This window comes from Elaeis guineensis, unplaced genomic scaffold (assembly GCF_000442705.2).
Source record: "Elaeis guineensis isolate ETL-2024a unplaced genomic scaffold, EG11 Super_Scaffold_1000033, whole genome shotgun sequence".
NCBI classification, from domain to species: Eukaryota; Viridiplantae; Streptophyta; class Magnoliopsida; order Arecales; family Arecaceae; genus Elaeis; species Elaeis guineensis.
The window spans coordinates 6,304,967-6,320,330 of NW_027332424.1; positions in this window are offsets into that span (position 1 = coordinate 6,304,967).

Here is a 15,364-nt window from a genome sequence, read left to right on the forward strand (position 1 = left end):
TGCTACTCCAAAATTCTCGAGCAGAATACCTTTACCGGCGGCCCCCGTTATTAAACCCCTGTTGTTGAAGGAATTCTTCCTTGAGCCCCCTTTGAAATGACGGGGATCCTCAGCGGCCACTTGATGATCAGAGAACTCACCGGCCGCTGTTCTCCTCCTCGCCTTCCTCCAAGCCCTAGACATCCCTTCGAGGATGGCCTCCGGGGTGGAGGACATGACGTGGAACCCCTTAGAGAAGGATCGAGGGGCTGAAGACGGCAATGACCGGTGCGGAGGAGGTGGCTGAGTAGCTAGGCTCTCAGACGAAAGAAAGGTGCCATCCTCTCGGCAGGATGAAGCCCCGAAGGAAGAGTAGGGGGTTTAAATAGCCAACGGATCTTAGCGCAGTTATGGCGGCGGGTGTCCCTAGGCCAACTGGTGCATGCCACGTGTCCCGCATGTCCCACTCGCCGTTATCGAAGATTGACTGTTCGCAAATTTCCGCAGCGTGACGCTTGGGATCGCATTTCGGCGGGAGTTCCGAAAAGACTCTTCAGGTCGCCTTAACCGAAAAAAGGGCTCTGACGTGCACGCGTTAAATACCAACATATCCAAGGGCGGTTATACGCAGGATTCGAGAGGACAACTTCGGCCATGCCCATCTCTCTGTACTTCCTTCATTCGTAATTCAAACTCGAAAGTAGGGGGACTAGTGTTGGGTACAAAATACCCACGGCGAAGTTCTCAGTGGGATTAGCCCTTGCGAGCTCAGCCCGGACCCCTACAGGAGCCGGGCTACGTCGCCAACTTCAACTGAAGAAGGACTCCGCCCGAACTCCCACGGGAGATGGGCTCTGTCCACAGCTCCAACCTAAAGGGGGACTCCGCCCAGACTCCTACGGGAGCCGGGCTCCGTCCTCAGCATCAACTACCAGTAAGCCTTGTCCGGACTCCTACGGGAGCCGGACTTCGCCTTTGACTTTAATTGCAGGAAAACTCCGCCCGGACTCCTACGGGAGTCGGGTCTCGTCCTTGACACCAACGGCTGCAGACAGACTTCGTCCGGACTCCTACGGGAGCCGGACTCCACCGACAACTTCAACCGCAAGTAGACTCCGCCCGGACTCCTACGGGAGCCGGGCTCCGTCCTCAACATCAACTGCCGGTAAGCCTTGTCCGGACTCCTACGGGAGTCGGACTTCGCCTTTGACTCCAACCGCGAGGAAGACTCCGCCCGGACTCCTACGGGAGTCGGGCTTCATCCTCGACACCAACGGCTGCAGACAGACTTCATCCGGACTCCTACGGGAGCCGGACTCACCGACAACTTCAACCGCAAGTAGACTCCACCCAAACTCCTATGGGAGCCAGGCTCCATCCTCAACATCAACCGCCGGTAAGATCCGTCCGGACTCCTACGGGAGTCGGGCTCCGCCCACGACTCCAACCGCAAGGAGGACTCTGCCCAGACTCCTACGGGAGCTAGACTCCATCATCAGCTCCGACCGCTGCCGAACTTTAGCCGACGGATCTGCACTCCCAGGCAGGCCACAATAACGGACAACACTGCTCCACTCCCTGCGGCGGACCCTATGCGACCCCGTTACTCCCTGACAGGCTGTATTAACGGCCATGATTCTGCTCCACTCCCTGCGGCGGACCCTACGCGACCCCATTACTCCCTGACAGGCTGTATTAACGGTCATGATTCTGCTCCACTCCCTGTGACAGATCCTGTGCGATTCCACCACCCCCAGATGATTCACGACAGCGGACGCCGCTCCACTTCCCGCGGCAGGCCCCATGTGGCACACCTCGATGATTGCCACGGGTCCACCCCACTACTCTCTGCAACAAACTCCGCCTGACCCTGGGCAGTCCACTGCCAGACGGTTACAGATGTCGCTGTCAGGCTACCGCCCCCTCCGCCTATAAAAGGGGGCTCCAGATACGTTATTCTATAAGCTCTCATCTTTCATCTAAAAACTCTGCTAAATTCTCCGTTCGAGTACTCCATTCTTGTTGAGGCAGAGAACTGACTTGAGCGTTTGAGGGTCTTGCCGGAGCAACCCCACCTCCGGTTTAGACTTCCTTTACAGGTCCCGGCCGTGACCACGACTTCCTCGACTCCAGCTTCTCCGACGCAAGCGGATTTTTGCACCAACAGGATTGGCGCTAGAGGAAGGGCTGTGTCTTCACAGTACCCTTGTTCTTAAAGGAGCGCTCAATAGAGCCGCCTCCGATGGTTTCCTCTGGACCCACTCCTCCTTTCCTCATTTGATGCCTTCTCGCGAGGCATTCGCACAACTACCTCCAGCTATGGTCGCCGACAAGGAGTGGCCGGACGATTGGCCTCTATCGGATTCCGTCAACACCATTTCGGGGGGATCCCGGTGGGAGGCAACCAACATACCGACTGTATCCCCCAAGCGGCAAAAGGTTGAAGAACCCATAACCTTTATCGAAGAAGACACCCAGGGAGTCCAATTCTCTCATAACGACGCAGTCGTAGTTTCCTTGAATATAGCAAATTACGACGTCCATCGCATTCTTGTCGACAATGGAAGTTCGGCCGACATCTTGTTCTACAACGCCTTTTCAAGAATGTCCGCTCTTGGTGGTCATCTGAGGCCGATTTGCTCCCTCCTGGTAGGGTTTACCGGTGATGCCGTTCCGATGGAAGGAATGATAGCTTTGACTGTGGCCGCGGGTCAATATCCAAAGCAATCTAGGGCTCTGGTGAATTTCTTGGTGGTGAAGGCGCCATCTGCCTACAATGCAATCCTTGGCCGACCCGGCCTCAATGCTCTCCGAGCTGTCATTTCGACCTACCATTTGAAGTTGAAGTTCCCCACCAACCAGGGGATCGGAGAGGTCCGGGGAGACCAAGCCCTGGCCAGACACTGCTACAACATCGCCTTGCAAAGAAGCGATCAGGCTGACCTCTGTCCCATTGATGGACTAGATGCTCGCGATGACCTCACCGAAGAAAGGGGCGGCCCAATCGAAGATCTGGTACCAATCCCTTTGAATGATGGGAACGCGGAGCATGTGGCGCTAATTGGCTCCAACCTGGGGGAGGAGGTGCGGACACGTCTTATTGATTTTCTGTGAAGGAATGCGGACATTTTCGCTTGGGTTCTAGCAGATATGCCAGGGATTGACACGAAAGTCATGGAGCATCATCTGGCCGTCAATCCAAAGCATCGACCGACGAAAGAAAAAATCCGGAGTCATGCCCCGGAGAGGCAGAAGGCGATAGCCGAGGAAGTGGATAAGCTCCTCAAGGTTGGATTCATTAAGGAAGTCAATTATCCTGATTGGATTTCCAATGTTGTTCTGGTCAAAAAAGCAAACGGCAAGTGGAGGATGTGCATAGACTTCAAAAAGCTGAATAAGGCTTGTCCAAAGGACAGCTACCCCCTTCCAGAATCGACCAACTGGTGGACGCGACCTCAGGCCATGAGCTCCTCACCTTTATGGATGCGTTCTCCGGCTATAATCAAATTAGAATGGCATCGGAAGATGAAGAAAAGATAGCTTTCATCACTAATCGCGGCCTTTACTGTTACAGGGTCATGCCTTTCGGCCTCAAGAATGCAGGCGCAACCTACCAACGGTTGGTGAACAAAATCTTCAAAGAGCAGATCGGCCGAAACATGGAGGTCTACGTGGACAATATGCTCGTAAAAAGCAAGTCTTCCAGAAATCATGTCACCGACCTCGAGGAGACCTTTGACGCTCTCCAAAAGTATAGAATGAAGCTGAATCCAACTAAATGCACTTTCGGAGTAACCTCAGGAAAGTTTCTGAGCTTCATGGTATCAGGGTGCGGGATTGAGGCCAATCTGGAGAAAATTCATGCCATCCAGGAGATGACCGCCCCAAAGTCGATCAAAGAGGTTCAGTGCCTCACAGAGAGGATAGCAGCTCTTAATCGCTTCGTTGCGAGGTCGGCCGAATGGTGCTTGCCCTTCTTTCAAACCCTCAAACGGTCGAGGAACTTCTGTTGGACCTCTGAGTGCCAACAGGCGTTCGAAGAGTTAAGAAGCTACCTTAGCTCACCTCCGCTGTTGGCAAAGCCTGAACCTGGGGAGGAACTATTTTTATACCTAGCAGTCTCTCCCATGGCCCTCACGGCCGTCCTTGTCAAAAAGAAACGAAAGTCCAGTGACCAGTCTACTACATTAGCCGCACGCTGAGGGACGCCGAGACCAGGTACACCAAATTAGAAAAACTGACCTACACCCTGTTGGTTGCAGCTCGGAGGCTCCGACCCTACTTTCAAGGGCACACCGTGACGCTACTCATCGATCAACCGATCAAGGCGGTTTTGCACCGGGCTGACACCTCCAGAAGAATGGCAAAATGGGCGATCGAGCTCACGGAATTTGACATCAACTACAGACCTAGACCAGCAGTAAAGGCCCAAATACTGTCAGATTTCATAGTAGAGTACACCATCTAAGAGGAGGCCGAACCTGAGCAAAGCAAAGTTGACGACCTGAAGTCTCAACCGAACTCCCCCAACGAAGAGGCCAATCCCTCCGATCGCTTTTGGACCCTCTATGTGGACGGATCTTCCAATATGTCGGGCGCAGGCGCAGGCCTGATCTTGGTCAGTCCAGAGGGGGTCATCGTGGAGTACGCCCTGCATTTCGAGTTCCCCGCAACAAACAATGGAGCGGAATATGAAGCTCTGATCGCAGGACTAAGGATCGCCAAAGAGCTGGGAATAGGTCAACTCTGGGTACACAGCGACTCCCAACTAGTGGTGGGACAAGTCAGTGGGAGTTATGAAGCGCGGGAGGACAGTATGGCCAGATACCTTGAGAAGGTAAAGGAGCTCACCCCCGCCTTCAGCAGCTTCAACATTAGACAGATTCCAAGGCTGGAGAATACCAGAGCCGATCTTCTCTCCAAGCTGGCAACATCAGCTCTGGCCGAATTGCCCAAAGGCGTCCTCTTTGAAGTTCTAAAACACCCGAGTACAGAAGAATCGCGACCCGTAATGGAGATCACCACGAGCCCAGCTGGATCAACCCGCTGATAACCTATCTCAGAGATGGAGTTCTCCCCCAGGACGTGAAGGAGGCTCGGAAGCTCCGAAATCAAGCCTCCCGATACATCCTTTATGAGGGCAAATTGTACAAAAGATCATACTCCTTGCCCCTCTTGAAATGCCTCCGGCCCTCGGAAGCTAACTACGCCTTGTGGGAAGTACATGAGGGAATTTGCGAAAACCATTTGGGGGCTAGATCTTTATCCCACAAGCTGCTCCGCCAGGGATATTACTGGCCAACGATGCATCGTGATTCGATTGAATATGTCAAAAAGTGTGATCGATGCCAGAGATACGCCAACATCCAGAGACAGCCCACCACCGAACTCACACCCTTGAGTGCCCCATGGCCTTTTGCACAATGGGGGATGGATATCCTTGGCCCCTTTCCCATGGTGTCTGGACAAAGGAAGTTCCTCCTTGTAGCGATCGACTACTTCACCAAATGGGTTGAAGCCGAACCACTAGCGAAAATCACAGAAGCGAAAGTACAAGATTTCGTCTGGAAGTCGATCGTGTGCAGGTTCGGTCTGCCTAGAACCTAATCACTGATAATGGACGATAATTTGCGGGAGCTAAATTCGCCGAATTCTGTGAAGATCTAAACATCTCCCACAACTTCACATCAGTAGCCCATCCCCAGGCGAACGGCGAAGCTGAGGTGACCAACAGAACCCTTTTGCAGGGGATTAAGACAAGGCTTGAAAAAGCGAAGGAAACTTGGGCGGACGAACTTTATCATGTGTTGTGGGCGTATCGAACTACTCAGAGGCTACCCACGGGGGAGACCCCTTTCGCTTTAGCCTTCGGTACGGAAGCCGTCATCCCTATCGAGCTTAAACTCCCGTCAGCACGAGTCGTGGCGTTCGACGAACATCAAAGTTCGCAAGGTCTTAGAGCCAACCTCGACCTACTGGAAGAAAGATGGGAGATAGCTCAGGTTCGGATGGCAGCCTACAGACAGAAGGTTGCTCAATATTACAACGCCCGAGTCAAGAACAAAGCCTTTAAAGTAGGAGATCTAGTGCTTCGACGAGCTGCTGTCTCACAACCTCAGGACCGGGGGAAACTCGCCCCAAACTGGGAAGGACCGTATGAAGTCAAAGAAGTAGTCCGGCCGGGAACTTATTATCTTAAGGAACTCGGAGGAGCTGACCTCCCGTGACCGTGGAACTCAGAAAACTTACGGGTGTACTACCAATAACTTCATTTAAATTGAAAGTTGCATGCCTGTATGTCTTTGAACAATTCGCACAAACTGTGTCAGAAACGGAAGGGAAACGTCAACCCGACAAAGTCGAAGGCCCGGTTCCATTTAGAATGGATGGGGGGAGAGGTCCTACAATGCCCATATGTGCCCCCACAGCCCTGTTAGGGACAGGAGGAGAACCTCGCCCTAACTCGAGCAAAGTCGAAGGCCCGGTTCCATTTAGACCGGATGGGGGGAGAGGCCCTACACTTAACATTAATTTCAAAACTATGTTACAATAACATAGGGATTGAAATAATGTTTCTGATAAACAATGGTCTACTAGTTTCTAAATAAGTAGGTTCCTACAGCCTTAGCATCAATGGACTATCCATTAGTGCCAAAAGGCAAGTAGTAACTATATTTCAGCTTTATAGTTCCAGCAATACTTTACATAAGAGAAATCTATGTAAGGTATCATATACCCAATATTTTAAAACTAAAAATACTTAATGATAATTAATTTGTATCTTATACAAATTATTAGCAGATGCAATTTTTGCATCCTGCTCCTGCTTCACATTTGCAAGACAACTCTTGCAATTTAATGCTCATCATTGCTATAATGATATTAGATATCTTTAGTGAAGGCATTCTTCACCCTCTACTCTTAAGGGATACTAAAGAAGGAACTAAGCAGAGTTAGTAGGATCTAATCCTAGAATAACTCACCATCCATGATTATAACCTAATCGGATGATTAAGTTAATCAAGATATATTTTGACAGTCATACTATCATCTCCATCATATCTCATATGCAGTTTTTTTTTCTATACAGTATCAACTCTGATTAAATCGAAATTAGGAAAATATGAGACTTTCTCCTAAATGAGAATTATTCTCAGGTTCCTCAACCACTCCATGATGTTCAATCAATTTTAAAAATATCCTGTGCAATGATAGTAAAGATGCAAATTTGTATATTAGAACATAAAAAGACTACTCAAGATGATATTCACAAGTTAGACGAAGATTTTATCTAATTATGTATCTCATTATTTTAACGAATTTCATAGTCCTCAAGTATGAAATCGAAGAACCTAATCATAAAATTTTTTAATGGGATTGAGATCTCAATTTCTTATAAAAAATTTTGTGGATAGCACAACAAGCTCCTATGAGTTCAAGGGTAAGTAACTCTTTATCAATTATATCTCATGCAACTCTCAACATAACTTTTGCCTCTAAAATACTTATAGCTTTATGGATAGCACAACAAACTATAGTATTTTAGTTAAGTCATATATAGCAAGTTCTTGTGGGAAAGCACAACAAACTCATACAGTTTTTGACATACTCTATTAACCTAGTATGAGCTAAGTACTATTATCTTCATTATATACCAAGACAGTATTAAATCAGTCCCCACAGCAAGCTTTGTGGATAGCACAACAAGCTTACTATGGTTCTTGACAAAATACTGGCTTAGCATAAAAGAAGGCATGGGTAGTATTCTTAACACTTCACCATTATGACTTAATATAATTTGAATGAGGGAGTTAGATCTCAAGCATATGCTAAACATATATATACATCATATGCTATGTAATCTTTAACTACCAAGATGTAAGAGCATATATAAAGGAAGATAAATAGTTTATGAATTTTTGATAAAATTATCTGAGCCACAGGATGATCTATGGTTCTAACCCTAGGTGCATTATAGATTGAACCATCTCATGATCAATCTTTATGCATCTTCGCTCTCCAATATCTAGTAGTCCAGTCTTCATCACCATGAAGTCTACTACAAATGCTTGATCTTTATTTGAAAATAGAAAGAAACAATTTCTATCTGTTCTCAAATATTTTTTTTCTATAATTTTATATCAATATGTAAAAATCTTAATCAATAATTAGAAATATTGAAAATAAAAGTTCAGTTGATAATACAATACATCAAGGGCACCCAGCCCCTATTGCAGCTCTTGCAGATGTATTAATATAATCAACTAATTGGAAAGCATTCATGCATACATCCATCACATGGATGTACCAAAGTCCATAACCAATCAACATGCATTTTATAGTAATTATAAAATATTATAATAAACTACTAATATTATTTTCATTGTGATATCATTCATACACATGTCAATAAAGATGTTTAAATATATGGGTATTAGACCCAACTAAGATTTTTGATTTGAATTCAACCCTTGATCCAAAGATCAATTTTAAGTCAATCATTGATCATCCATTTGAGTTAGGTTGACTAATTCTTAGATTAACCCTAATCCAATTAGGTTTGTATAAGTTCGATCAACTATGACTCAAATCCTAATCAAATTAGGTAAATGACAATTTGATCTATCTAATTAAAATATGAATTCTAATCAAATTAGAACATAAATTTGATTTAATCTATAATTATTAATTCTAATCATATTAGAATAATGAATTATAGTTAAACCAATCCATCGATAAAAATCCTAATCTATGTCTGGTGCATCCTTTCTATGATCAAAATTTTTCAATCCCACACATATCTCGGACAACAACCAAGATGGTCAACCCACAATGGTGAGTGTCCGATCACATGATGGTCAGCGCTTGGATTTTAGGTGAATGCGTCATATGTAAAAATCCTAAGTCTTGGTAATGTACATCCATATGTAGCATTTCAAGGCTCCACACATCACATGCACTGGATTTCAATTCCATCAAAAAAATTAGATCATGAGATCTAATCTAAAATTTGTCTCACAAGTCTAAAGATCAGGAAATTTCATATCCAAGATTTGATTATGGATCGATAACATTTATCATCTGACAAAAATACATCAAGAACATCAACTAAACATCAATCAGAAAATTTGATTTTGACATAGGTTGAACTGGATCTAATCCATATCACAAAAATAATATAAAATTTGATTGAATCAATCAAGGGTGGTTCTAATACCACTATTGGATTTTGGTGACATAGCGGAATATGAATTTCAAAAAATTATAACATGCATTCAACATTTGAAAAATAAGTCTAACAATTAAACTAGACCATCGAAACACAAAATCCTAGGAACCCCTTGATGATTGTAATTAAATATTAAAAAATATATATAACAAGAGAAGATCAAAAGTCATATACTACCATGAAGACTACGAATTGGTATTCTTGATATCTCCATGAGACTCCAAAGTAGAAGCTGTTGAGAATTATGTCCTAAAATCAATCGTGTGACGATTGAGTTCATCCTTGTATATAAATTATTATTTAATAAATAAAAATTATTTTGATATTTTACATCATAAAGTAGCATCTTCTTTGAACTCTTGTATTGTGATAAAGTCTTTAGAACTATGCTAGTGTGCGATAAAAAGGAGATTTATCGTATAGTTCTTAAACATGTTCATAACCAAATGATACATCATTACAGGATGATGATGTTTATCAAGTGAAAGTCATTGTATATCATATAGATTGGTTGTCCACTTAATTAAAGAGTGTGGTGACACTGGTATGGCAAACAGATGAGATGTAGGGATACATCATCACTGAACAAGTGACTCACCTGTCGAGCATTTTGCTGTCAAAAACTGCTCGCAAAACACATGGGTATAAGTGTCCTTCAGATCTCAGATCACCATAGTAACTTGCAAGTAACTCACTGTGTTTTGGTGCCAGACTATCTGAATTTCTAATACAGTGACAGAAAGCTACTGGGTACAGTCAAGTACTTGCGAAGTCTATATGTAGATCAAGATAGAATTGACCACTCCAGATTATTAGAATTGATGTATCGCTGTATTTTAATTTAGCAAAGCATTGGCTAGGGTAATTTATTAGATAGATTTGAAAGGTTGAAATACAATGTGGATGAAGCAATCTCGGTTGACAGTTAACCGAGATCATCCTAGAACATTCAGGATCAAAAAGATGAATTATGCGGTAACCATGTGTATCGATTCTGAAATATTTTTTTGTGATAATTTAACCTATCTAGACATCGAAAATCATTGCTAGATGGTATCTCGATTAGTGCAAGAATTGGTTCCTATGCTATCGGCTTAGTGTTTGAACCTATGGAGTCACGCATACAAGTCAGAGAAAGTAGAAAAAAATTGACCTATGTTTATATATCCAATTTGAAAGTACTTGACTTAATTGAACATATAACTAACTTGATTGAGTATTAAGTTATGGATCAAATGGAATTGAAGAGTTGACTATCTACCTAGCACTACACATGAGGTTCAAGTTCAATCCCGAGGATGAATAGTTTCTAATCTATGATCCATGGAGCATATGAAAGATTGAATTTAAGTACTGATTAATATTAAATTAGATCTGAATTAATTAGTCTTAAATTGAATCTAAAATCTAAGTTAGACTTGATACAAAAATCTTAAAGAGTTTAGGATTGACAGCCTTTCGAAATTATTTCAAACTAGCTTCGAATTGGATTCAAATTAGACCTATTTTGGATGAGAGATGAGTATTTTCACTTGCACTAAGATTTTTTCTCATGAAAGATGATCAAAACCTAATTTGATGCTTATTTAGGATGTCCCAAGTGGGTGAGGGAGTGGATGCAAAGTGGATGTCATATGTGATGGCAATTCTATCTCATGTAGGAATACTTCTTTTATGAGTATTGGACCAATTTAAATTAGATTTGAGTTAAGAGTCTAACTCCCATTAGGTCATGAGAATCATCTATAAATATAGAGGGTCTCTACCTATGGATGTATAGTAAATAAATCAGATTGAGAAAAGAGAGAAAGAAAGAGAGGCATGAGAAGAAAGAGAGGTCCCGTCCTCCCTTTTGGCCTCTCCCCTTGTTGCCGCCCCTCTTCCTTTGGGCATGGGGTCTCTTTGGGCATCCTACCTACTGATGTGAGGAGTTATACTAGTATATCTCATCCCTCAATCGATTATGTTGCGAAGGCAATTGGATTGGAGTTCATCCCGCTTTCCTACGACATCTGGCATGCATACGAAGTAGAGGGTCTGCACATCCCGACCTCCGTGAAGGTTTATATCAGATAAATTGAGATTTGATCTCTGGTTCTACTACAAATCAGGTAAAGATTTGATCCTTAATCAAGTAGAATAGTAAAAAAATTTTTTAGATGCAACCTGGGCATTCCGGAGGAAAACTGTTCCCTTCCCTTCAACTAGTATCAGAGCAAGCTTGAAATATATACATGCATAACATAATTTTTTGAAAAAATTATATAAGATATAATTAAGATTTTTTATAAAATATTAAAACTAATTTAGATCTATTTATATAAATTTTTTGATCTAATTTTGATCAGATTAGAAGAGCCTGTTGATTGAGGTTGTTATAAGTCTGTTATAACAGAATTCTGCTGTTGCTAAATTTTTGATGGAATAACAATATGAATTAAATTTATTTTAAATTTATTTTAATATAATTTTAATATTGTTGCTTCTCTTATGAAGTAAATTTATTTTAAATCTAAATTGAATCTATTTTGATGGATATTTAGATCAGAATCCTATCGAAATTCAGCACTACGTGAAAATAGATTTTATCAAAAATTTATTTTTTATGCATTCATATTTATATCTAATTAATTTTTTATATGATATTAAATTTTAAATTGATATTTTATAATCGATATAAGATATGTTTCAGATCTGATATTATATATATGATACATCATATCTAATTAGATTAGATAAAGAACATAATTGATAAGATCAAAGATATGTTGTGATATAAAATTATTTTATCAATAATTATATATTGATGTAATTATAAATAAAATTAGATTTTAGATCTTAGTAGTCTAGTATTTGGATTGATGAGATCACTAGACCATCCGATCACAGGAGATTGAAGAGATTAATTTCTCTTTTACCTATTTGATGGGTTCTCTTATGACGTGTAGGGATGTCATTGTGATCCAATTTTATGAAAAAAATAAATAAATTTTTATATATTATTTTGATAATAAATATATTTAGATTAGATCTAAAGTAATTCATAATTTATTACAATAGAATAAAATTCAGATATAAAATTATTTTAGATCCAAAATACATATTATATATGATGTAAATGGTATAGATCTAAAGGTTATCATGATACATGAAATGTATGTATGAAGTTTAGATCATACTTGTGTATATTTAATTATTAAATATATTATAAAAATTTATTTTCATGTGTTGAAATATATGGTATGCTTCACCTAAAATTCTTGTAGAATAGTTCTACAGACTGAAACGCACGTTTCACACACTTAATTATGAATTAAGTTTTGAATGATCTAGATTTGAGAATTGAAGATCATTAAGACACCATATAAAATGATGGGCAAAGGGTTAGCATGAATCAAGCCTTTCTAATGGGTTAGACCTAGGGTTAAAAGCACATATGGACCATGTAGAAAAATTGATTAAATCTAATCAAGTATTGAATTAGATCAAGTCAATATTTCTCTAAATCAATCTCAATAGTTATAGTTTGATCAAGTCTATGTATTTGATTCTAATAAATGGACCATGATCATGGCTTTGTGGTTGAGCCCAAACTTTCTGGTGTGTCAAATCGAAACTAATTAATCGGTTGGTATCTAAGGTAAGTTTGGTAGATTCGATCAAATGGTTTTTAATTGAAAGCTATTCAGCTAGATACATCTACAGTGAGTTAAGGGCATATTCCTCCCACTAATCTCACTTATGTGGCCAACGTGGTAGATTATATTTTGATTAGGTCACTAGTCGATTCGTGCAGACCCATGCCATTAAGGTGAATCAGTGTGATTGATTTAGATATCTTTAGACTAGCTTGTGCCTAATCCTTTATATGACTTGGTGAAATCAGTGGGAGGATTTACAGCTTGCAGATCAACTTCTTCTCTTATCCTCAGATCAATGAAATCAAATCTTCTAAATTATTAGATCCAAAAGTGATAAAGTTATGAGATAACTTGGTCATTACCTCCGATTAAGGTATGTGATAATGAGTCCAATATTCCAAATAGACATTGGAGGTGCCACATGCCTGGTGTCTATTATGTATTAGCATTGTCAGTCATCATATGACCATCATAATGTACCTTTAGATCAATGCTTAGGTTGGCCGAGCCACAGTCGGGCTTAGACATAAATTTGTTAGATGCACTTGGTATGCCATGTTAATGGTTGGACCTAATCAAAATTTTCAATGGAGAAACCACACGCCTGCTGAAGAGATGTCTGGGGCAAAACTTATTACTAGTTGTTTAGAGAAATAATTGGTTATAGATCTATCCATGGATGCACTAGGATTGGCTGAGCCACCTCGAGCCCGAATGCAATTTGTGTGGATTCTAGTTCTCGCTAAGAAATTAGTTTAATTCCTCAAGTTGGAGGTAGAGACTACTAATTCATAAAAATAATGAGAGAACCTTAGACTAAAGTACATATCTTCAGGATTAAGATAATTCATATACTAATAGACTAGTATTTTCTCTTTTCAATTATGGTCAACACACTATCCCTTCGTACGCAATTTTATAGCGACAAGCTCATCGAACCTAACTTTGGTAGCTGGTATCGAAAATTGAAGTTCATGTGAGAACACGAGAGGATTTTATATATCCTTACAAATCAGGCACCTGAAGAACCTGCAGGCAATGCTCCTCGTACTGTGAGAGATACTTACATAAAGTGGCTCAATGACCACACGACTATACATTACGTGATGAGGGTAGCTATTAACGATGAACTTAATCGTAAGTTCAAGGATGTGCAATCAGAGGAGATCATTCAAATGTTGAATGAGACCTTCGATACCTCTAAGAATATAGAGAGACACAAAATCTTCTGTGCAGTGTTCAATACCCATATGTAAAAGGGGGCTTCAGTCACTGATCATGTATTGTATATGATTGAGCAGATTGAACGTCTTAGCAAACTTGACTTTTCGTTGCATGAACAGTTAGGTAAGGATGCTATTTTCAATTCACTATCAAAATCCTACCTATCCTTTCTCAGTCATTATAGAATGACAAAGCCTATGTTAAACTATCATGATTTGCTAGGGTTACTGTAAACTTTTAAGATGGATCACCAACTCCAGAAAAAATCAATGAATTTAGTGGGAGGTTCATCTACAGGACATCGATCCTCTAGGAGAAGAAAGAAGAAAAAGATATAAAAATCCCATTACGTCGATCCTAAGCAGAGCAAACTATCAAAAATTAACAAGAGTCAGGTAGAATGCTTCTTCTATAAGAAGCTGGTGTTGGAAAATATGTCCCAAAAGCCAATCGTCAAGCTGTTGACGGTTGAGCAACCAAGTATTGTAATTGATTTGTTAATAAATAAAATATATTTGGTATTTTCATCATAAGCTTTCATCTTCTAATGAACTCCGTTGTTATGATGAAGTCGTTAGGACTATTCAGATTCGATAAAGAGAGGATTTATCGATTAGTCCTTAAAACTGTTAACGATCAAATGATAAGCTGTTAATAAGGACGACAGCTTCTATCGAGCATAGGTCGCTGTAGGCCATATGGGTTGGTTATCCTCTTAACCAAGGAGTGTGGAGACACTAGTATGGCATACAGATGAGATGTAAGGGTACATCATCATTGAACGTGACCAACTTCAGAGTATTCTACTGTCAAGAATGTCTCTGATGGGATGTAGGTATAAGTGTCCCTTAGACCTGAGATCGTCTCAGTGACTTGCAAGCAACTCACTGTGCTTTAGTACTAGACTAACTGAATTTTTAATTCAGGGATGGAAGGCTTCTGGGCACAATCAAGTACTTGCGAAGTCAGAGTGTGATCGAGATGGGATTGACCACTCCAAGAGTTGGAGAAGAATGAGTCGCTGTATTTAATTTAGCAAAACCTTGACCAGGGTAATCCATCAGATGGATTTGATATTTTGAAATACAATGTGGACAACCTGATCAGAGTTGACAGTTGAACTCTGAGATGTCCTATGATTATTTTGGTCAAGGGGATGAATTATATGAAAACTATATCCACATGGGTTCTAAGGATGTTGTTCTACACATTCGACCTATCCGATCGTCGGGTACCATTGCTAGATGGTCACTTCGATTGGTATAAAAATTTATTTTTATACTACTGATTT